Below are 24,179 nucleotides of genomic sequence, written 5' to 3'. Positions count from 1 at the left end.
TGAGAAAGTCAACAGGGTAATAGAATTTTTCAATTTGAATCAGAACGTCTTCTACTATTCCCCGAGGTTTCTTAACTGATCGATCAGCCAGTTGTAGCACCACAGATGTGGGCTTGAGTTCTCCTAGACCTAATTGCAAGTATATTGAATATGGCATGAGATTTACACTTGCTCCTAAGTCTAGAAGGGCTTGACCAAATTCCTGTTCCCCTATTTGACATGAGATGGTGGGACAACCAGGATCTTTGTACTTAGGCGGTGTTTTGCAGTCAATTACCGCGCTAGCTTGTTCTGCCAAGAATGCAGTTTTCTTGACATGATGCTTTCTTTTAACGGTGCATAAATCCTTGATAACCTTGGCATAAGCCGGCACTTGTTTGATCACATGCAACAATGGCAAGTTGATCTTCACTTGTGTTAAAAGGTCTAGGATTTCACCATGATTTTCCAGTACCTTTCCAGTGGATTTCAAAGCTTGAGGAAAGGGTGCCTTTACTGGAATGTTTATTGGCACATCATCATCTGGAGCGGGCATTGACGTACTCGTTGTCTTTGTTAACGGTGAAACCGTACTTTGACCACTTCGAGTAGTGATGGCATTAACCTCTTTGAAATTTGTATCTGCAGAGGAGGAGGTTTGTGCCATGTGTTGCCCTTTTTGATGGATTAGAGGTTGAGCGGGAAGTTTCCCATGCTCTTGAATCGCCAAAGTAGTGTTTAGCTTTGTCATTTGGACTTTCATGTCTTTCATTTCCTCTACCATTTGTGTGAAACAAGCTTTGAGCTCTTGAGTTGAGGCTATTTGAGTTTGTGCAAGCATTTGCAAAGTACTCTCAAGAGAATTACTTGACTGCATGATATTTTGAGGAGCGTTGTATGATTTTGGTGGTTGTTGCTGCTCAGGCCTCCATTAGCTCCCAGATGCTTGGTTCGAATCCTTCCAGCTGAAATTTGGATGGTTGCGCCAACCGGGGTTGTAAGTGTTTGAGAAAGGGTTATAGGGCTTCTTGTAATCCCCTAAAGCATTGCATTGTTCCTCTTTTCCTCCTCTTAACTCACTAAGAGTTGGGCACTCTTGCGGTTGATGTTCCGTTCCTCCACAGATGAAGCATGGATCTCGTGTCTCTACTTTTGCAGCCATGTGGATTCCTCTACCTTCTTGAGATTTGAAAGCCTCGAATTGTTGTCTCAATGATTCAATTTGGCTTTTGACGTTGTCATCTTTCCTTAATTGGTAGATTCCAGTTGATCGTGGCTTGTCCATAGGACTCGGTCCATTCCATGTGTAGGATTTTTCAGCAAGATCGTCGAGGTACTCAAAAGCTTCATCGGGATCTTTTTGAAGGAATTTGCCATTGCACATCATTTGTACGAATTGTCTTTGTCCGGTTGTGAGACCGTCATAGAAATAGCTGATCAGACGCCAGCTTTCATATCCATGATGTGGGCATTGATTTATAAAATCTCTAAACCTTTCCCAGACCTGATGGAAAGTTTCGTGGTCTTTCTGGATGAAAGTAGAGATTTGCCTCTTAAGGCTGCTAGTCTTATGGGGAGGGAAATATTTGGCAAAGAATGCTTTTGTCATTTCGTCCCATGTTCCGATAGATCTAGGCCTTAAGGAATACAACCAGCTTTTTGCTTTGTCTTTGAGTGAGAAAGGAAAGAATTTCAATCTCACAATGTTGGTGACATCAGCTCGGTTGTTGAATGTAGCCACCACCTCTTCGAATTCCCGTATATGCACGTACGGACTCTCATTTTCCAACCCATGAAAGGTTGGTAAGAGGTTAATCATGCCGGGTTTGAAATCGAAATTTGGCATATTGTTGGGATACATTATGCACGAAGGTGTGGCTGTACGCGTAGGATGTAAATATTCCTGTAGCGTTCTTGGTTGGACTTCGTCTTGATGAGCCATCATGGGTGGTTCAGGAAGTCTCGGTGAATCAGGAGTGTTTGAACGAATGGAAGAAAACGACGAACTAGGAGAGTTTTCTAAAGTTTCTACTTGTTGTCTCACAAATCTCCCTAGTGCGTCTCTGTTTCGTGGCATAAATATTTTTTTATTTTTTTATTTTGTAAGTATTATAAGTGCAAATGTATAATAATGTAATAAGTATACACCAAAATGTTCCCAGGCCAATTGGAAAGGCTGCCAAGGTACCACTTTAGGCCCAAGAGCTTTTCTAGAACTCCCCGAGGTTCTTAGAAAAGATTGGAGGGTAACGCTAACACAGACCTTATTTAAGAACCAATTTTTCTAAGACAGAACAAGTTTGGTTTTTACTAATTTCCAAAATTACACAAATGTTCTCAATACTTTGTTTGAATTTTTTTTTGATATTTTTTTTTTTAAATTTTATGATTTAAAATTTTATGCTCTTTTTTTTTCGGAAAAAAAACCTAAATCTAAAATAAAAATTCTAAACCTAAAATTAAAAAAATAAATAAATAAAATAAATAAAACTACTAAGGAAAAATAAAATAAAAGAGAAATTAAAAATTACACTACTTTTTTTTTTATATTGAAAGAAAAAAAATATTAATTTACTAGGCAAACCTTTAATTGTAGAATTACCTCCCCGGCAACGGCGCCAAAAATTGATATCGCCCAATAAATTCCTAAGCGGTCGCAGTAGTAATTGGGCTATGTCGTATCCACAGAGAGGTAAAGTACAAAATTAAAAGAAAGATTAGTAAATTAAAAATAATAAACTTTGGAAAAATGTGAATTTGAAAAAGAATATAAACATTAAATGAATAAAATCGAAGGATTAGAATCAGAAAGAAAGTATGGAAGGCATTAGTTTCATTCATGCAAACATATATATATTTTAATAAAATTGATTCATTATACTCTACTATAATTCTACACCATTAATTATAGTTGGAAAATATATATAATAAGCTCACCTTAAAATATGTTCTTTAATTAAATTATACTAACTTCTAATTTTAAAAACCTATCATATTATATACTTTAGAGCGACAAAATACCATTGGCAGAATGCAGTAAAAAGCATATAATATAACAAATATTCTAAATTAAATTAAAAACCTAAATTACATAAGAAGAGCATGACTAGACTTATGTAAAAGATAATAATAAATTTAGAATAAAAATTAGAAGAAAATAAATTTAATTGTAACAAATATATAGAAATGAAGAACAAAATAAAGAATTAATATATTAAAAATATAATGTAACACATGAACTCCACTCTAGCCTTTCCACAAGAAAATTTAGCCTAAAATAGGCATTGTTTTCACTCAAGAAAATGTAAAAGAAAAATAGGAAAAGTAAGTATTTTTCTCTCCAATACTCTCTACACTCTCCTTACACAATCTGATATCTTTTTACCCCATTTGGTACTTTATTTATAGTGTAAATAGAGCTAAAAAACGTGTAAAAATCGTGTATAAAATAATGGGGAAATGGCTGAAAAATAGGTGCAAAGTGGGGAAATTGGTGCTCAGCCGTGGGAGACAAAGACTGACGCAGGGGGACAGGTGGCAGCTTAGGATTGGATCGTCAGGCGCGTCAGGTGGCAGCTGTCAGCGTGGCAGCGCGTCAGTCGTCAGCATCAGAGAAGTTGTCGGGCACGGGGGAGCATGGCAGGCGCGTCAGACGCGCGTTAGGGGCAGATCGTGTCAGCGTGGCAGTGGCGGCTGGCTGGCGGCTGGTGGGACACGTGTCGCAAGCTGGAGGAACGGCTTGGCTTAGGCGCGGCTCGGCTGGGCGAATGAGGATCTGCCACATGGCAGCGTGAGAACAGCCATAGGCTGGGTTTGGGCTCCATTTTGGGCTTGATTTTGGGCCCTTTTATCTTCAAAAATTCCATTTTCTTCCTAATTTCTTCAATTTTAATTATTTCTTTTTCCTTTCTTTTTCTTTGTGTCAAAAATATATTTTATTTCCTAAAAATTAAACACAAATTAAATTAAAATTAATATTTTCAAATATAAAATATATGACAATAAATCCATGAAAATATTAATTAAAACTTAATTAATTTTACACTTTAAGATTAATAAAATTGATATTTTTGAGCACTAATCAACGGGTCTCATGTGGCCAGAAATTTGTGTCTCAACACCAATTCTCCCAATCCAAATTTCCTATCTCGAATACTTTTGTTAAAATATCTCGTAGCCCTTTGCTGGTATGCATCATTTTTCAACTTGGCTTTGTCTCATCTTTCTTCGACGAGGTCCAAGCTTTCTTCAAGCTTGGATTGGTTTGAGGTTTGGTCATATGCATAGCGCCTTGTGGTTGGGATTTCAACCTCGATGGGCAACATGGCGTTGTATCCATAAGCCAAAGAGAAGGGGGTATGCCCCGTCAAGGTTCTCGCTGTTGTTCTATATGCCCACAAGACTTGAGGCAGCTCCTCTAGCCATCTCACCTTAGCTTCTTCTAGCCTTTTCTTCAGGGAACTCTTTAAAGTCTAGTTTACCGCTTTGACCTGGCCATTTTCCTATGGATGGGCCACGGAAGAAAAACTTTTAATTATCCCATTTTTTCACAGAAGTGTGTAAAAAAATCATTGTCAAATTGGGTCCAATTATCTGACACAATCTTCCTGGGCATCCCATATCTATAGATGATGTTTTTCACTACGAAATCTAGGACTTTTTTCTAGGTGATGGTTGCTAAGGGTTTAGCTTCAGTCCACTTGGTGAAATAGTCGACAACGTCTACAGTATATTTTACTCCACCGTTTCTAGTTGGCAAGGAGCCTATGAGGTCGACTCCCCGTATCACGAATGGCCATGGGGAGCTCATCATAGTAAGCTCGGTGGGTGGAGCTCTCAATATTGAAGCGAACACTTATCACAGCATTTGACATACTTGAAAGAGTTTTCCTTGACTGTTGGCCAGAAATATCCTTGCCTAATAACCATTTTTGACAAGCTATGCCCCTCGGTGTGGTCTCCTCAAAATCGTTCATGGATTTCTTCTTGAATCTTCTTTGCCTCGGGGGGAGTTACACACCTATGTAGTTGCATAGAGTATGCCCTTCTGTACAATTTTCCTTCCAAAATGGTGTATCCTAATATTTTGTATATAAGCTTTCTAGCCTTATTCCGGTCTGCTAGGAGACTTTCGCTTTTGAGGTAGTCAACTATCGGGGTCATCTAGGTGGGTTGCGAGTCAATCATGTTTACATCTTCTTCGTTAGGCTCGGTTATGCTCGGGGAAGGTAGGAATTCTACTGGAACCATGTTGAGTGTGTCAGCTTCGTTGGTCGTGGCAAGCCTGGCCAATGCATCTGCATTCGAATTTTGTTCCTGAGGAACTTATTCTATTGCGTAGAACTCAAACTCTCCAAATGTTGCCTTAACTTTTTCCAGGTACGTTGCCAATTTTATGCCACGAGCCTGATATTCACCTAAGACATGGTTAATGACCAATTGTGAGTCACTGTAGATGTGGATGGCTTTTTCTCTGAGCTCGGTGGCTATCCAAAGACCTACTAACAACACCTCGTACTCAGCCTCATTGTTTGATGCCTCAAAGCCAAACCTTAGCGTCGAGTGGAAGCGATTTCCTGTCAGAGTGATTAGAATGATTCCTACCCCCGATCTCTTTTCATTAGTGGACCAATCGACATAAAGTCTCCACAGCTCGCGAGGTGGGGACACGACTTCCTCGTTGGAGATCCATGTACACTCAATAATGAAGTATGCCAAAGCATGTCCCTTGATCGTTGTTTTTGGATGATAGGTGGTCTCAAACTGTCTGAGCTTGACAGCCTGATTCAACAATCTCCTGGATGCTTCGAGTTTGGATAATACCTGCTTTCATGGCTGATTTGTTAACACATGGATATGATGTGCTTGGAAATAAGGTTGAAGCTTTCAAGATGCTTGCATTAGGTTCAAAGCCCTTTTTTCCATTAATGGGTGTCTCGATTCTGCCCCTAGTAACCTCTTGTTGATGTAGTATATGAGCTTGTGTACTTTCTTATCCTCCTGGACAAGTACTGCACTAATCGCATGCTCAGTTGTGGCAGGGTATAAGTATAAGACTTCCCCTACAATTGGTTTAGACAAGATTGATGGCTCAGCGAGGTGTTTCTTCAGATTGTGGAACACGAGTTCACACTCGTCTAACCATTCAAACTTCTTGGCCCCTCTCAAAAGATAAAAGAATGGAAGACATCATTCTGTAGATTTTGAGATAAACCTACTTAAGGTCGCCATTCGTCTAGCTAGGCTCTGAACATCTTTATGTTTTCGAGTTGAGGGCATGTCAATTAACGCTTTAATCTTGCTGGGATTAGCCTCTATACCCCGAGCATTCACAATGGATCTGAGAAACTTTCCTGAGGATACTCCGAATGAGAAATTTTGTGGGTTGAGTCTCATATTGTATTTTCGGAGCACAATGAAACATTCAGCGAGTTCGTCCACATGGTTACAATTATGTTTGGATTTGACTAACATATCGTCCACATAAACTTCCATGTTATTCCCTATCTGCTCAGCAAACATCCTATTCACCAATCTTTGGTATGTGGCTCCTGTGTTATTTAGCCCGAAAGGCATAACATTGTAGCAGTACAAGCCCTTATCAGTCACGAAGCTCTTGCATTCCTAGTCGAGTGCATGCATGGCTATCTGGTTATATCCGGAATAAGCATCCATGAATGACATGATGTCGTGACCTGCAGTGGCATCTACGAGCTCATCGATTTGAGGCAAGGGAAAGCAATCCTTGGAGCATGCCTTGTTGAGGTTCGAATAATCGATGTAGTTTCGCCACTTGCTATTGGGCTTCGAAACCATCATAGGATTGGCAATCCAATTAGGGTAGAGAGCATCTCGAATAAACCGATTTGCCTTTAGCCTTTTGACCTCCTCTTTCACAACTTTCTTCCTATTGTCGTCCAGTAGCCTCCTTTTTTGTTGCTTCAGAGGGAAGTTCTTATCTATGTGGAGTGCATGGCTCATAATACTCGGACTAATCCCTACCATATCTGAATGCAACCATGCAAACACATCCTGGTTTTCTCAAAAAGTAACTTAATTGCTATTTTGCATTTTTGGAAAGATTTTTCCCTATTTTTACCACCCTCGTGGTATCTTTCTCATCAAGCTTCACTTCTTCAAGCTCCTCCATTAGTTCAAGATCGGCCCTTTCTTCAACCCTAGGGTCGATCTCTTCTTCTATTTCGAAGATAGATCTGTTCATCTCCATAATAACTACAAGTGCTTGTGCACATATTTGGCTCTTTCCTCTCATGGAAATGCTATAGCATTCCCGTGTGGTGAGCTGGTCTCCCTTCAACATCTTGATGCCACTAAACGTCGGGAACTTGATGGCCAAATGCCTAATGGACGACACTGCCCCCAGCCCAATCAAGGCTGGTCTCTTGAGCAGTACGTTGTAGACCGATGGGGTGTCCACCATTACGAACTCCATCATCTTGGTCACCGAGATTGGATAGTCTCCCAAGGTTACGGGGAGCTCGATGGTTCCAGTGCTAATCCTGAAAATTCATACAACATTGTTGCATAGGCTTTCAAATCTCGAAGCGTGAGTCTCATCTTTTCTAGAGTGACCTTATAAAGGATATTGACAGAGCTCCCATTATCTATCAGGACTCTGCGCACCCTTTTGTTGGCAATCTGAAGTGTGATGACTAGAGGATCGTTATGGGGAAACTGAACATGTGAGGCATCTTCTTTTGTAAAAGTAATGGGTTGAGATTCAACCCTTTATTGCTTTTGAGCTCGTGGTTCAGGCTCGTAGGGAGAACTGTCTCCAATTTTGAGCTTGTTTACATATCTCTTCTGGGCATTTATGCTCGATCCAGTAAGGTGTGGTCCCCCGGAGATGGTTACGACATCATCCCCATCTATCGGGGGAGGTAGATCATCCTCCCTTGCTCGGGAAGTGTTATTCAGTTGGGTAGGTTACGCATAAGCTGCCCTCTATCCAGAAAATGCTTGATTGGTATTCCAGTTTCTTATATACTGTCCTAAATATCCTCTCGAGATCAGGCCTTCGATCTCACCTTTCAGTTGTCGGCACTCATCAGTGGTATGTCTAATGTCCCTGTGGAACCTGCAGTATTTGTAGGTGTCTCTCTTTGATTTCTGATTTCTCATTGGGTCAGGACACCTAAACGGGACCTAATTCTCATTTGTGAGAAAGATATTTTCCCGAGTGTCATTGAGCTCGGTGTAAACCGTGTAAATGGAGAAATACTTGTCTCCCTTCTTCTTTTTCCCCCCATTTTCCTATGAGTTAGTGCCTTCATTTTTCTTCCTTTTTGAAGGGTTATCTCTAGAGGGTCGAGACGTTGATGGGGTAGCATAGGTCAAGGCTGAGTTAACATTCATCATTGTAATTATAATGGGTTGAGCGGTTAGTTTTATTGCTCACCTCGCCTCCTCTACATTGATGAATCTCTGGGCCCTTTTGTTGAACTCGGTTATTGTTCTTATCGGTTTTCTCTGCATATCATCCCAAAGAGGACTTCCTGGTAATATACCAGCTTGAACAGTCATAAGATGACCACTGTCATCGATGTTACGAGCTTGCGCTACCTCTATGTTAAACCTCACCATGTAACTTTTTAACGACTCTACCGACTGTTGTTTGACATTGTTCAAGGTCGAGGCCTCGGGCTTGACGCTTACCATGGCTTTGAATTTTTTTTAATTCCTTTGCCAACTAATCCCAAGACGAGATCGAATGTCTTCTGAATTTTTTGAACTAGTTTTTCGCTGGTCCTATCAAAGTGGTTGGAAATAGCATACACATGAGTTCGTAGCCAACGTTGCCGGCTTGCATGATGGTATTAAACGTGATTAGGTTGATGTGTGGGTCTGAGTTCCCATCAAATGGAGCTACGTGTGGTGTCTTGAACCCATGAGGGAATGGCATATTTGAAATACGTGGAGCGAAAGGCTCGAGCTCCTCATCGGAGTCATCAGCTTTGTCCATGTTTTTATTCCTTTCATCCTGAAGGAGTCTGAACGCTCTTTCGAGCATATTGATCCTGTCCTGGACCAAGTCCACTAGAAGATGAGCTTGTGCTAGGGGTAGCTGGTTATTATTTATAAAAACTCCAACTCCCTGTCCCGGCATAGGGTTATATTGGTTCCGTATACTAGCTGCACAGGTTCCTTTCGGTTGTTCAAATGATCGCGTAAATCAGGATTCGAGGGATTGGCTTGCCCCCGATTCTGGTTCAGATGATCTCGAAGATCAGGATTATTTCCATAGTTCCCAGTATTCCTGGGTTTGGTATTATATATGCTTACAGACTTAGTGAGGTCTAAGCTCCCACTCATAAAACTAATGTTTTGTTCTAGTTTATGGGCTCGATGGTTATGAGGTGGATCTTCCACCGGCCCTCTTGCTCCAGTTGTTTGCGATCTTGACATATGGCTTCCCGCTGTTTGGGCACCCCTATTTGCTCGAGTTTCCTCTTGCTCACCCCCATGTCTGGGTCGAGTTTGATGGTTACCTTCTTGGCTGCCACTTCTAGATTTCCTTTGTGGTGCATGCTCCCCTGCCCGGTTCCTATGAGGAGCTAGTTGGGGTGCTTCTCAGAGTGGTGAGGAGTGTCTTATAGGAGATGGTGGATGCCTTATATGCGATGGCGGTGGCCTCCCTTTGTTGGGCCTAGAAGGCCCAGAATTGGCCCAGACTAGTTCCGGGTTATTCCTGACAAGTTCAGGGTTAGAGCTCTGAGCTACTGGGGGAGCTTGGTTATTCTTTGTTCCTACAGTTACCTCCACAGTCGGGTTGCCAACAGTATTGGCTTGAGTATTCCTCTTAGGGCATTCATCGCCAGTGTTTTCCCTGGGCCTTGGCTGGGCTTGCTGAGCCCCTTATTCTGCCCTCCTGGCGGTCATGTTCTCGCGGGGACGTCCTCTGGACCTTCGGGGTGGCGCCTGGACCTCGACAGCCTGCCTAGCCAATTATTCATTGTACCTTGTGGCCTCTTCCAACGCAGTTGTCGATTCTCCAGTTCCACGGTGGAAATGTCCCTCTCAGGATTATAATAGAGGTCCTCATCGGGCTTGGGAGCAAGCGGCCCCCTACAGTCAGATGATGCACTCCCCTCGTCTGGGCCTGGTCTATCATTGGTTGCTTCCTAAGCCTCCGTGGGTAATCTTCAGTGTGAGGAGTTTTCTCCTCAGGTATTTGGGGCAATGGCCGCCCATCAGCTCCTGGGTTGTTCATAGCGACCATTGGTAATGCAGGAGGTTTCTTATTAAACAATCCAAATATTTTCTTAATGCACTCAATGAAAGCACCAAACTGTTGACGCCGTTTTCTTCAACTTAAATCTGTAGAGCATTAAACAAAGATTCAGAAAAGAAGAAATGAACCGTTGGATTTTTATGTTGTTGAGCAGTTAAATTTGCCTAGTCCATGAGTTAATATTACTGATTTGTAATACTCTCTCAAAGCTTTCTTAGATCAATTCAATAGAGTATTCTCAGTACAAGATTGTGCGTGTCCATAAATGAAAAATACCAGGCTATTTATAGGCCTAGTTGGAATAATATCTTCCCCTAATTTTGGAGAAGTTACAACTGATTATTCTAATCTAAAATAAATGTAACTAAATACACTAAATACACAATATCCCATGATAATTGGGATTTAATTATCAGATAACAACAAATCCCTAAGGAATAGGGATCTCCTAACAGTTGTTGTGTGAAAAATGCGTTGCTGACCTCGAATGCAAGGTTAACGCGCTTTCGAGATCGACCAATACTTTGAGCTCCTTATTCTGATCAACCACCTCCCCAAGTAGTGGTTTCATTGAGCTTAATCTTCGGAGACCAATATCTCTGAGCTTGCAACTAAGGCTCGAATAACATCCGTATGCGTCGGAGGAGATTCTTTCTTACGAGCTTGAAGCTTAAGCTCGAGCCTTTTAAACTTGTGCTTGATGGCTAACAACAACAAGTGAAGAATCATGCTAATTTATACACGTGTTCAACCACTGCTTATTATTTTCGAGCTTACGCTTTACGACCCTACATTTTGAGACTCATTTATTCATCCTCAAAATTTGAGTGTAATAGAAATCATGATAATAAGGATGTTAATGATGACATTGGTTGTGTTATAAGGACCCGTATGAGTACAATGGTGTAGGCCGAAAGTCACAAAGACCAACTAAGTGCTTGGGACACATTGAGTGCGCCATGCATGGTTATGTACGAGCACCCAATGGACCAAAATGGTAATTCGGTCCCAAAACTTTTTATATTTAACGTAGGTCTTGGGTAAGTAACCCAAATGCCCAAAAATTAATCTTGGTGAATTGGATTAATTTTTAAGAAGTCAAATTTAATATTTTAACGAGCACTAGGCTCGGGAAATTATTACTTGAAATTCGAGTAAGAGTTTAGACTCAAGATTTTGTTTTAAGTTCAAGTTTATCAAGATAAAGTTCAGGAAAATATTTTCAAAAGTGGAAAAAATATTTTAAGTTTACAAAATTACCCATTAGATCTTAGGGCTCGGGACTCGAGATTTGGGCTCGGGGTTCAGGAATTTCAATTTCAAGAGATACTTGGAGTTAGAACTCAAAATTTCAAACATAGATTAAGATTAAATGATGATTTGGAATAATAATATTTTGGTCATTTTTACCCCGAGGGCTCAGGTTTGGGCCGGGAGTCAGGAATTTAGGATTTTGTTTCTTAAATCCCTATGCTTATTTTAAGATCTTAGTAAGTCATAAGCTTATTCATATTGTCCCAATATGTTTATAGGATCTATAAGCGATCAGAAACACTCACTAGGACACATTTCACGAAGAGCTAAGGATAAGAGGTAAGGAAGTATACACCAAGAGTAACTTAGTTTTGTAAAATATTTGTTATTAATGCTGCTACATTAAATGTGTTGTTGTATATCTAAATTATATGGCTAGAAACGTGCACGATAGTACCCATCTATCAGGGTTCAATACACTAGTTATGTTTGAATGTTGTAAGTACAAATGTTGTGATTTGTGCTTGCTATGTGAACTATGTAAATGTGTTCCCCATAAAGTCGTACAGTAGATTTAACCACTATACATGTATCGTCATCATGGAATTAGTTGAGTATGCCCTTTGGTACGGGAGGTAAGTATTCTCTGTGCCGCAGAGGTCACGAGGCTCATGACCTCTATGTTGAACCCAATGGCTAGGAAATTGTTTATGATGAATGAATGTTATTTATGATGCAATGCTTGACTTGTGAATGTATGAAACGTATTGCTAGTTAATTTAATGTTTACATTGCATTATGTTTATGCCATGAATTAGAGACTTGTGTTCTCTAGTATTGTACTTAGCTTCCTTACTGGGCGTTATAGTTCATCGGTTACTATGTATGTATAGGTAAGAGCAAAGCTTAGAAGTCATGCTGGTAGCTAGAGGGGATTCAATCTGAAGTATGCATATTGTGAATCAACCGACGTGCAGGGTTAATAGTGTTTCCTAAAGTCTTCCGCTAAGTTTCAAGTCAAGTCTTTTATATTTTATTTTCATGTTTGGGTTAAGAAGGCCCTATGGCCAAATACTTCTTTTTAAGTCTATTTTTCTACTTTATTTTGTTTTAAAATACTGAGATCTTAGACTTGTTTATATTTTCAAATTTCTTATGTGACGTAATCGCTTTATTTAGTTTATAAAAGTTACTTAATACCTCTAACGACCTGTTTTTACTAAAGTTTACCACAAGTGTCGAGTTGACCACTAGGATTTCACTGTTGTTTTCTAGTGAGTCTAGTCTTAGAAAATTGGGTTAATACAGAGTCTGTGCCGACAAATGATGTTCTTCACCACGAATTCTAGTACTCTCTTTGAGGTTATTGTTGCTAATAGTTTAGCTTCAGCCTACTTAGTGAAATAGTCCAACGTGACGACAGCATAACATACTCCACCTTTCCCCATAAGCAATGACCCATTCAAGTCTATTCTCCAAATGGAAAATGGCCATGGCAACAAAATCATGGTTTGCTTGACAGGTGCAGCCTAAGCTATTGTTGAGAAATGCTAGTACTTATCACACTTTTGAACATACAAGGCTAAGTCCTTATTCATGTTTGGCCAAAAATACACTGCCTGAGTATCTTCATAGCAAGACTTTACCCTCTAGTTTAATCTCCACAAAACTCTTCATGGACTTCCTTTAAAATAGTTTGAGACTTATCGGGTGATACACACCTAAGAAAGTGCATGGAATGTCCTCTCCTATATAATTCTCCCTCGACCAGGATATATCTGAGGTTCTTATATAACAACCTATGTGCATCCTTGCAATCTTTGGGGAGTCTTCCAGAGGTGAGATATTTAATAATTGGAGTCATCTAGGTCGATCCTAGTTGTATTAGCTAGATCTTTTTTTATTCTTCATCAATGGTCAATTTTCCAAGGAATTCAAGCAGAACAACGTTCAATGTGCCTGCTTCCTTTGTTGTGAAAAGCCGAGTTAAGGCATCTGTGTTGGTATTTTGCTTGCGGGGTACTTATTCTATGGAATGACACTCAAACTCTGATAATTCCCCCTTTACTAATGCTAAATATTCATGCATCTTTATTGCGAGAGTTAGATATTCTCCATTTACTTTATTTGCCACGAGCTACAAATCATTGTAGTATTGTATGGCTTTCAATTTTAGCTCCTTGGCAACTTGAATTCCAACTAATAAGGCCTCATATTCAGCTACGTTGTTTGAAGAACTAAATTGAAACCTTAAATCTAAGTAGAATGATGCCCTTCAATAGTGATTAGTATAATTCCAGCTTATGATCCAAGTTCGTTGGATGATCCATCCACAAACAGCTTCCATAATTCTTTCACCAGTTCTCTTACTAGTTTATCCTGAAATCATATGCACTTAGCCTTGAAATTAGCTAGGGCTTGTCCTTTGATGGCTGATCATGGTTTATGGAGTATTTCGAATAGATTGAGCTTGATCGCCCACTTCAATAATCGTCCTGATGTTTCATGTTTTTGCAAAACCTGCCTTAAAGGCTGATCAATTAAGACATGTATGATGTGGGATTGAAAATAAGGTCACAACTTCCTCAAGACAAGGACTAGAAAAAACGCGAGCCTCTCCATTATAGGATACTGAGTTTTGTTTGTGTAGTAGACCATTTTTTGAGATCGGTCCTCATCTCAAACTAAAACCGCACTAACTATGTTTTCCGTCACAGCTAGGTATAGGTATAAAGCCTCCCCATTTACGGGCTTAGATAATACAAGAGGTTCAACTAGATTCTTTTTCAGATCTTGGAAGGCTTGCTCGAACTCTTTATTTAATTCAAAATTCTTATTCCCTCTTACTAAGTTGTAAAACGGGAGACACTTGTAAGTTTATTTTGAAACGAAGCAGTTTAAGGTTGTTATCCTCCTTGTTAAACTTTGGACATCCTTGCGCGATCCGGGAGAAGGCATACCTAGCAGGGATTTGATCTTGTCTGGATGAGATTCAATTCCCTCGAGTTTACAATAAAACCTAAGAATATTCAAGACAAGACCCCAAAGGGGCTTTTCTGGGGATTCAACTTCATGTTGTACTTCCTCGGCATGGTGTAGCTCTGGCATTTTTTAGCACAAATGGCATCATGTTGTAGCAATATACATTGTGCTAGTAGTGAAGCTCATATGTTCTTGGTCAGTAGGTTTCATAGCGATCTAGTTATATCCAGAATACGCATCCATGAATGGCATGAGCTCGTGACTGGCTATTGCATCTACTAGTTGATCAATTCTGGGCAAAGGAAAACAATCCTTTAGGCAGGCTTTATTTAGATCACAATATAGGATGCAGGTGCTCCATTTCCCGCTCAGTTTAGGAACCAGAATGGGGTTAGCTACCAAGGTCAGATATTTATCTTCCTTAATGAATCTGTATTTTAGGAGGCGAGTTACTTCCTCCTCTAGTGCTTTTCCTCGGTCCTTTCCGAGTAGTCTCATTTCTTGTTGGTTGGCTGGTATATTCCTATCTAGGTTCAAGGTATGCATGATAACCTTAGGATGAATACCAACCATGTCTGAATGTGACCATGCGAAGACGTTGAGGTTATTCTTTAAAAACTCAACCAAATTCTTCCTTTGTTCTTCGTCGATATTATTTCCAATCTTCACAACCCTTGAGGTAGCTTCCTGATTGAGAATTATTTCCTAATCTTTTCTCGCCTATTCGCGGGTCTATTTTATCGGGTTCGACGACCTCGATTTCCATTAGTTGGGGTTCTTCTGCTTCTTTGATAACTACTATGGCATGCTGCCCGAGTTGGGTCTTTCCCTTCATTGTTCTATAGTAGCCTTCCCAAGCTACCAACTGATCTCCTCTGACCGTACATATTCATGTTGGCATAGGAAGCTTCATTGTCAAATAGCAGATAGAAGTGATCGTTTCAAGGCCGATCAAAGCAGGTCGACCTAAAATGGCATTATATGCGGTTGGGCAGTCTATCACTATGAAATCGAGCATCTTGGTTGTGGTCAAAACTTCATCCCCAACTGTTACCAAGAGCTCTATAGTTCCAATCGCGGCCAATCCTTCCCCCAAAAACCCATAGAGGGTTGTCAAACAAGCTTTCAAGTCCTTGACCGAGAGTCCCATCTTTTCCAAAGTGGATTTGAATAACACAGTTATTGAGCTCCATTATCAATCAGAATTCTCCAAATTCTTCTATTGGCAAGTTGGACAATTATCACAAAGGGATCACTATGCAGAAATTAGACGTGACTGGTATCCTCCTTCGTAAATATGATCGGTTGTTTATCTGTCCTCTATTGCTTGGTCATACACTGCTCGGGAGCATATGTCGAGCCATCATGGATCTTCAGCTTCTGAACATATCTTTTATGAGTTCTACTGCTCGTTCTTGCCAGTTGAGGATCACCTACTATGGTTATAATGTCCACTCCTTCCACTAGAGGCGGTATTAGTGGATTTTCTAGTGTAGGTAGGACCGCAGAAGTGTGTGGTTGATTGCCCAGAGTTGGTCGTTGATTTGGGGTGACCTGCTGGTTGGGAACTACTCAATTTCAAGCATATTGTTCTAATGGCCTAGCTAGAATTAGTGTCTCGATCTCATCCTCCAATTGACGATATTCATCTGTAGTGTGACCAATGTCATTGTGACCAAACTTTGTGGGGTTTCTTGCAGCCACCACTGTTGATTCTGCCTCATCGAGGTTTATCCATTCTTGAGCTTGAGATAAGAACTCATCTGCATTCTTGACTCCTTTCCTTTGGAGGTCTTTCCATGGCTCTCCTCCTATTTTGATTCCAACTCGCATGCCCATAAGCTTGGCACTGTCATCCGCGTCTCTGGCCCATGTAGCATCATAGGTTGAATATAACTCAACTCATGGTCTTAACTCCATTTCCTTCTATGTGAGTTAAAATGCTCACGCAGAACGACTTTTATAGTTACTACGAAAACTATGGATATAATTCAAATGATCTCTCAGGTCGGGTTTGTTGGGATTTTATGCCCTAATTGAAACTCAATTTCTTTGTAATCTCATTTATTATCAATAAAAGAATAGAAATCATTTTTTGACTTGGTCAATCACTTTGCTCACTTGTTTTATTTTCATGATTATTTGTTTAATATAAACTTATATTTAATCCCGAGCATATAGCAAATCATATTTATAGTGGTGTAATCACAGTGGAATATAAATATGATTATATGTTCAAAAATAAGTTAGTCCTAAGATTAGTCAGTGCATAGGAATTACATTAACTTGCCAATCTACGATATGATCTACTTACACATTGCAGTGTTATGTTCTTTCCAGAACATTAACAAAGTAGGTAAGATCGGATGTATTTGTTACATCGGACAAGACCGATATTGACAGTAGATAGGATAAGTAAACATACCATTATAATCTATTCTAGTCATATCATATAGTTGACCATAGATCAATTCAATCTCAATTATGAGTGGTTAGTATTGTAACTGATTGTATTATTTGAGTTCTTTGACTTTTTCGTTACCAGCTTACCCTATGGACTAGCCCATACTTACATCTTGGGAACTCGTAGTATAATTGAGTGGGAGTGTTAATCATAGATATGAACGTCTATAGCTTCTAATGAAGAAGTGAAACGATGATTTCCTTTTAGTTGGTTCAAGGTGCTAAATGATAGGGATCTCATTTCAGTAATTAATATTAGTTTACTAAAATATCATTTACAAGGAACTAAGTGTTTTAAGGATAAAATACAATGAGGGGTAAAACGGTATTTTAGTCTCATCTCATGGTAGACCTTCTATAGAGGATTGAGTGACAATTATGGTTGTAACAATGGATAATTAATAACATATCTATATTGCTTATAGAGTGTTCTATGAATTCAAGAGTGCAATTCTGAGTCTTTAGTGGAGTCATGAGGAATTAATAAGTTAGTCAATTTACTTGTTAGGTTTATGATAACTTATTGGAGCTTGATTTCATAGGTCCATGGTCCCCACTATACCTTGGATAAAATCATCTAGATAGTCTAAATTAATTGATTTAATTATCAATTTGAATTATCAAAGTTGACCAGGTCAATTTTGGATAGTTTTAAAGTTATGTAATTTAAAGAAGAAAAGAGAAATTATGGAAATTTTATTAATTAAGATAAATTGGTATCTAAATTAATAAATAAGTTTAAATCAAGGTTCAAATTATAAATAATTAATTTGATAGATTTGAATAATTATTTAATTAATTAATCATTAAAAAATAATACAAGCCTTGATTTTAAGTCCCATGGGCTTATAATTAAATGGGAAATTTCACGGGCCTAAAGCCCTTGGTAATTTTGTCCTAGGGATGATATTATCTATTATTTTATTGATTTTTTAATTAAATTAAACGGCCTAATTGAGTCTATAAAAGGAGTGCTAAGTGAGAGAACACAAAAACAAGTTTTTGAGAATATCAGAAGATCTAGTAGGTTTTAGATTCTCTCTACAAAAATAAGTCATTTTCTAATCCTCATTATTCTTTTCTCTTCTTCTCTCTATATCTATATCATGTATTGAGAATTTCCCACCCTAGTGTAGGTGATTCTAAAGATACTTTGGAAGGATGTGAAGAAAATTGAAGAATGGTTCAGTTTCTTTGTAATACTCTGCGACAGAAATGATACATGGGTTAGAGAAACTGAATGTAGGACTCTATCATTCCGCTGCGTATAATGTAAGTGTTCTTATCATTATTTCTGTTTGAATTCAATTTAAAAAAAAAATTAGGCTTTCTTATATTAATATGTTTAATATAAGATTTACATGAAAATAAACAAGATCCTATATAAGTTTTACCAATAGGGTTCTTATCTTCGAGGTAAAGTGTTGTGAACATTTTCTAACATGTTCTCATGACATCTCTCCATCAAATAGCTCCTCTAAGTGAATCTCACCACACGTTGTTGGGGTTGGTGAGATCGGTCATTGGCATGGACTCTAATTCATGTGTCAATAGATCAAGTGACATAAGTGACTTCCCTTGGATCATAATTTCTTCAATCATTCCTATACGAAGAATAATTCCCCCAAGATCAATTTAAAGGAACCGGAGCACGGGGCAGTGATAGATGATGGGTGACAGAGGATATTGTATAGGGGAGGCCATTGGTTGACCATCTGGGAGTAGGATCTGAGATCACCCTTCATCCACCATAATTTCTTTGTTTGCTCGCACAAAATTGACCTTAGCTTGCTGAACAGGTTGCTCATTTCTAGGAGCTTGTCTCAAAGGTACGGAATTGGGATTAGTGGTTCTGACCGAGGGACTAATATTCACATGGTTACATCCACGCGACCTTGTCCTTTAATAGTCTCTAGCTCTCCTCCCGGCATTCGGGTTAGTTATTGGATGTAATCAAGACATAATCTCGTCAATACGCCTATTGGCCTGGGAAATCTTGTCCTTAAGCTCAACATTCTCATTTTCAACTACTCCCACGTAATACAAGGAACAACGAGTTTCCCTCATGGGACGTGTCGTTGAGCTACCTAAATCCTGGTTGTTCACAACATTATTCTAGGGATGTTTCCTAACACGCCAGGAAGTACCTTCTCTAGAAGGGATTGGCAGCTGATAGTCCCTTTTTGTCTGCAGGTAGGGCTGACTCATCATCATGCGCCGATATTCTAGTCACCATCACCTTTATATTCATGAAATGGATGTAAAAACGATATTGCTAAATAGAGATCTCGAAGATGAGATCTATACAGAACAACTAGAGAGGTTTGTTCCAAAGGGATATGAACATAAAGTGTGTAAGCTTGTTAAATCGTTATATGGTTTAAAGCAAACACCTAATAAATGGCACGAGAAGTTTGATGAAGTCATTATTTCAGATGGGTTTAGACATAACAATTCATACAAGTGCTTATACTCTAAGAAATGTGATGACAATGTCACTTTAGTGTGTCTATAGTTTGTCATTATTTGATTTAAAGCAAACACCTAATAAGTTGCATAAAAACTGAATATATGATACTTTAAATAATTATGTTGTTGAAAAGTTATGTGCTTGCAAAATATAAATATATATATATTAATATATATTATCCTTGGAGATTCAAGCTGTAAGGAGCTTAATATTATGTGCAATTAGAAATTGTTTGTTTGCTATTGGATATTTAAATTCAAAAAGATTATTTTAGTTCAATATTTACGTGATTTATTTGTATTGAGAAAAAATATATGTATTTTAGTGAAAAATATTAAATAATTTCATATAAAAAAAAACCGATCCATTTTCACTATTGTGGATTGGATTGGATTTGAGTTGTTATGCAAGTTGGATTGGATCTGATATAGGAAATACGCACTTATCTCCTTATTTTTTGTCTTATCACTTTTTCTCTCATCATATTCTCTCACAATGCTCTCTTTTTTTTCTCTCCCTATTTTCTTTCTAATCATTTTCTATCTCCTCACATTATTTAACTTCTCATTCTTTTTTCATTACTTTATCTTTCACATTATTTTCTTTTTAATTTTTATGATAGTTTTTTTTAACAATATTTTAACTTTCTAAATATATTTATTAATTTTTATTCAATATTTAAAAAAATATATTTTTAGAAAACATTACCCAAACACATCTTATTTCTTAAAAATAATAAAACTTATTTTCTATTCTCATTTCTGAAAACACAACTTTGAAAAAACAAAATAAAAATGTCAAACAAACCCTTAGCTTTTGATTTATTTCATTATTTATTTTGTAAATCTAATTTAATTAGTGTTTATTTTTTTATTGAAAATATTTTTACTTATAATTAATTAATAAAACTATTTATAATACTTTATTATTTAGTAAGATTTTTAAATTTATTATTTACTATTTCATTCATAAAATTAAATACATTTTTATTATATTGAAAAATATTTTGATCAAATTTAAGTGCATGACATTATTTATTTTTGTATATATATATATACATAATGGAGAGTTAAACTCTTACTTTCCTACCTCATACACTCACACACTCAACCCCCTAAGCTAGCTTTAAGTGGATGTATGCCATTGTTTTAACCATATGTTAAAATACTAATTCTTAAAACATTAAAATAGAAAAGAACCAAAATATATGATATAATTCCAACGTTTTTTTTTAAAAAAGAAATTATTACAGAGATCACCCATCCATTGGGATGAAATGGGTGAGAGGAAATATCTTTGTCCTGAGGCGATTCAGAGAACCAATGAAGTCATTGAGAAAATTAGGGCTCGAATTCTTGCTTCACGTAGTAGACAGAAAAGATCCAAAGCATAGGAATGTAGAGTTCCAAGTTAGAGACTATTTTTTTCTTTGAGCTTCACGCATAAAAGGAGTAAAACAGTTTGGGTAGAAATGAAAGTTGAGCCCTTGGTTTGTTGGATCTTTTGAGATCCTAGAAAGAGTCGAGCAGGTAGCGTATCGATTAGTCATGCCTCTAGCTTTGTCAGGAGATCATAACGTGTTTCATGTATCGATGCTTATGAAGTATGTGTCAAATATAACACAGGTGTTGAGATATGAGGCCCTAGAGTTACAGCAGGATATATCATATGAAGAGAAACAAGTATATATTTTGGACAGGAAGAATAAAGTCTTACAGAACAAGACTATTTCCTTAGTGAAAGTATTAAGGACGAATAACATAGTAGAGGAAACGACTTGGGGGATATAATCGAATATGGGGGACCAGTATCCCGAGATTTTCAGGTAAATTGCGAGGATGAAATTTCTATTATGAGGGGATAGTTGCAGCATCCAAAACTCCTAATGAGGTTTAGTAGCTTAAATAACATGCTTTGAGGGCATGAATTGAATTATTGTGAATTATACTATTATATAATTGAATATGCTTGATTATGTGCATTAAATATGTTTAAAGACCCGCTATTGATAAAAATGGATATTTTCGTAATTTTGGCCCATTGAGGATATATTTTTGAATTGTATGTGCTATGTTCATTGTGACCACATTATTATGTGGATAATTATCTATGGCCACCAAAAACTTCCCACTTTTAAATGACCGTCATGACATGTCCCCCAAGGCATAAGCATAGGGAACAGAAGAATACATTCTGGCACCAAGCGCACCTCATGTGAGGTCACCTAACATCTTGCGTCTCCGCGAGGCCATCTCGTCATGGGCCTTGCACAAACCGCCTCACCTCGTACCTCTACGAGGCCACCTCACCTTGCGCCTCAACGATGCAACCTCGCCCCATGCCTCCACAAGGCCACCTAGCCTCGTGCCTCTGTGAGGCCACCTCGCCCCGCGCCTCCGTGACGCTACCTTGCATCGTGCCTCTGCAACACCCTCTTACCTCACATCCCTACAAGGCTGTCTTGCCATGCCCAGTGCCTCGCACCTCCACGAGGATGCCTCTGTGAGGCCATCTTGCCCCGCACCTCTTTGTGGTCGTCTCGTCACCTCGCCTTGTGTCTCCACAAGGTCATCTCTCCTCACGCCTAGCCATACGCTTTGCGAACCATCTCTGCACATAGCACTTCGTGTATGGATAACCTTCACAAAGGCAATAGCGCCTAGACATGAGCCTCGCATGCACCAAAAGCTTCTCACCTGATGGTTTCATTGGACCATCTAATCAGGCCCCCTTAAGCCTCTTCAAAGCATGTATCTTGTTGAGGAGTCCCTATTATATTTTGGGGTAGGTGCCACCAGCAAGATGCACCTCATGTATATGTCCCAACGGAAACCCCAAGTATCCTTACTTAGCAAAATATTGGGAAGCTCGGGACATAGATGCACCCAAGAAGAGTGATAGTTTGAATGGAATTCACGTATAGGTACGGAATGTGTGTACATGATAAAGGGAACCAAGGTACATGTACAACACCTGTAACCTACAAGTAGTGGTTGTACAAGAATGGTACATGGCAAGGCCTTCCCCAGCATGCCTCTAATGTTCGTACTAGACAAGTATTGGAGGTACGACATGGTACAAGACCAAGAGCATTTTTGTAGGCCCCTAGTACGTACTAGATTCGACCACCACTCCTATAGCACCACTACTGCTTGCCCCACGTTTGTCTGCAGCCTGTAGATGCGTCATTTGCTCCCTTTGGGACCACTATGTACTAAGAGCCAACAATGCTCGCCTATAAATAGGACCTCCCTTCACAAAGGAAGGGGGGTCGAAAAAAATCATTTGTAACCTGACATTTCTAAGCAATAGAAATCCCTTTCTCCATTTTAACTCAGAAATTGTACTTTAAGTTCTTCTAAGATCTTTTAAGTTCTTCATTTACTTATAAGCTTACGAGTTTTCTGACTCAACAATTTGGCATCGTTTGTTGGACGAACAACTAACAAACAATAGTTCTTCAATTAATTTAAGTAAGGAAACATGCCAAGGCTCGTAAAACACCTACAAGACCACCATGAAGTGGAGGTCCACCTAGACGGAACACAGTTAAGGGCATCCATGAGGGATCCTCCCCCGTCGACAAATGGAGGTGTGCCAGAGCTGCCCAGAGACAATGGAGAAGAGGAAAAAGTATTATCCCCTGCCATTCATCCTACATGGACCTTGCTGGACATACCACTGCTCGAACGAAGGGTCATACAACTCACCCTCTGCCACTTATGGGAGGTGCGAACCCAAGACCGCCTCCAAAAGAGTTCCACCAGACTTAAGGGAAAAGCTTAACCAGAGAGGGTCCAAGCTAAGAACTGCACTCCCTGTAGCTCCCCAGAGGATACAACCAAAGCAAGGGGTCACCCTGAGAAACTACAGGACTCCTTGAACAAAAGAAGAAGGGAACTAGACACTGAAATCCAAAGCCTTTGAAGCAAGATGGTCACTGCATCTTGGGGGCACGGAGGTGACAATGAGTTCGACTACGGGTTACCCTTCACATGGGAAATCTAGGTTTAACATCTCCCTACCAATTTCAAGGAGCCTCACATGACTCATTACAAGGGCACTACAGACCCTCAGTATCACTTAAACGCCTTCAACGACCTAATGAAGTTAAGGGGGATCAGCAGCAGTGCAAGGAGCCATTGTTTCCCTGTTACACTGAAAGGAGTTGTGCACAAGTGGTTCAAGAGGTTCAGTCCAGGAACCATCAGGTCATGGCAATAGTTCTATGGAGAATTTCTTCAACAACATCACGTGGTCCATGATTATGTTATGTCGAGTACCAGCCTCGCTAACGTAAATTAAGGCGAAAGTAAAAGCCTAAAGACCTATATCCATAGATTCAATATAGAAACAGCTAAGGTGGGAAGTTCAACTAAAGTAGAGCTCAAGATGGCTATCAGATCCCAAGTTCGTCCAATAAGAAAGTTATGGGATAACATGCTGAAGAGAGAGGTTACATGTAACGCCCTGGATAGCCATGCCCGTTACACTGTGTGTTTATAAAGGTGCTAGACTTGCTAATCAAGTCATTTAATTAAAAACGTGTTACTAAAACTATACTGGAACTAGGGTTAAAAGATTTTGGTCTCAAAAGTCGCATTTCTTATAAATAAACATTTTCTGTTTACATGGGATCCCAAAAATAATAAGATTAAAGCCATTTACAAAGACTCAAGATTTAAATACTAGCTACTCTAAGGCAAAACAGACTGTTAAGCATTTCTTTTCCTGATCCACTCCTCGGCCATGGCGGCCAAACAGCTGGCTATGTACATT

General features: G+C 39.0%; 1 non-coding gene across 1 annotated transcript; it reads left to right on the top strand.

Moving 5' to 3' along the window:
- The first annotated feature begins 1,433 nt into the window (after positions 1–1,433).
- Positions 1,434–1,540, top strand: LOC133833452 (small nucleolar RNA R71). The gene has a single exon (XR_009892831.1). It is a non-coding gene; the product is annotated as a small nucleolar RNA R71 (small nucleolar RNA).
- The last annotated feature ends 22,639 nt before the right edge of the window (positions 1,541–24,179 follow it).

This window comes from Humulus lupulus, chromosome 4, assembly GCF_963169125.1.
Source record: "Humulus lupulus chromosome 4, drHumLupu1.1, whole genome shotgun sequence".
NCBI classification, from domain to species: domain Eukaryota; kingdom Viridiplantae; phylum Streptophyta; class Magnoliopsida; order Rosales; family Cannabaceae; genus Humulus; species Humulus lupulus.
Note: the sequence above shows the minus strand (reverse complement) of the source record. Positions and strands in the feature narration are given on the sequence as shown.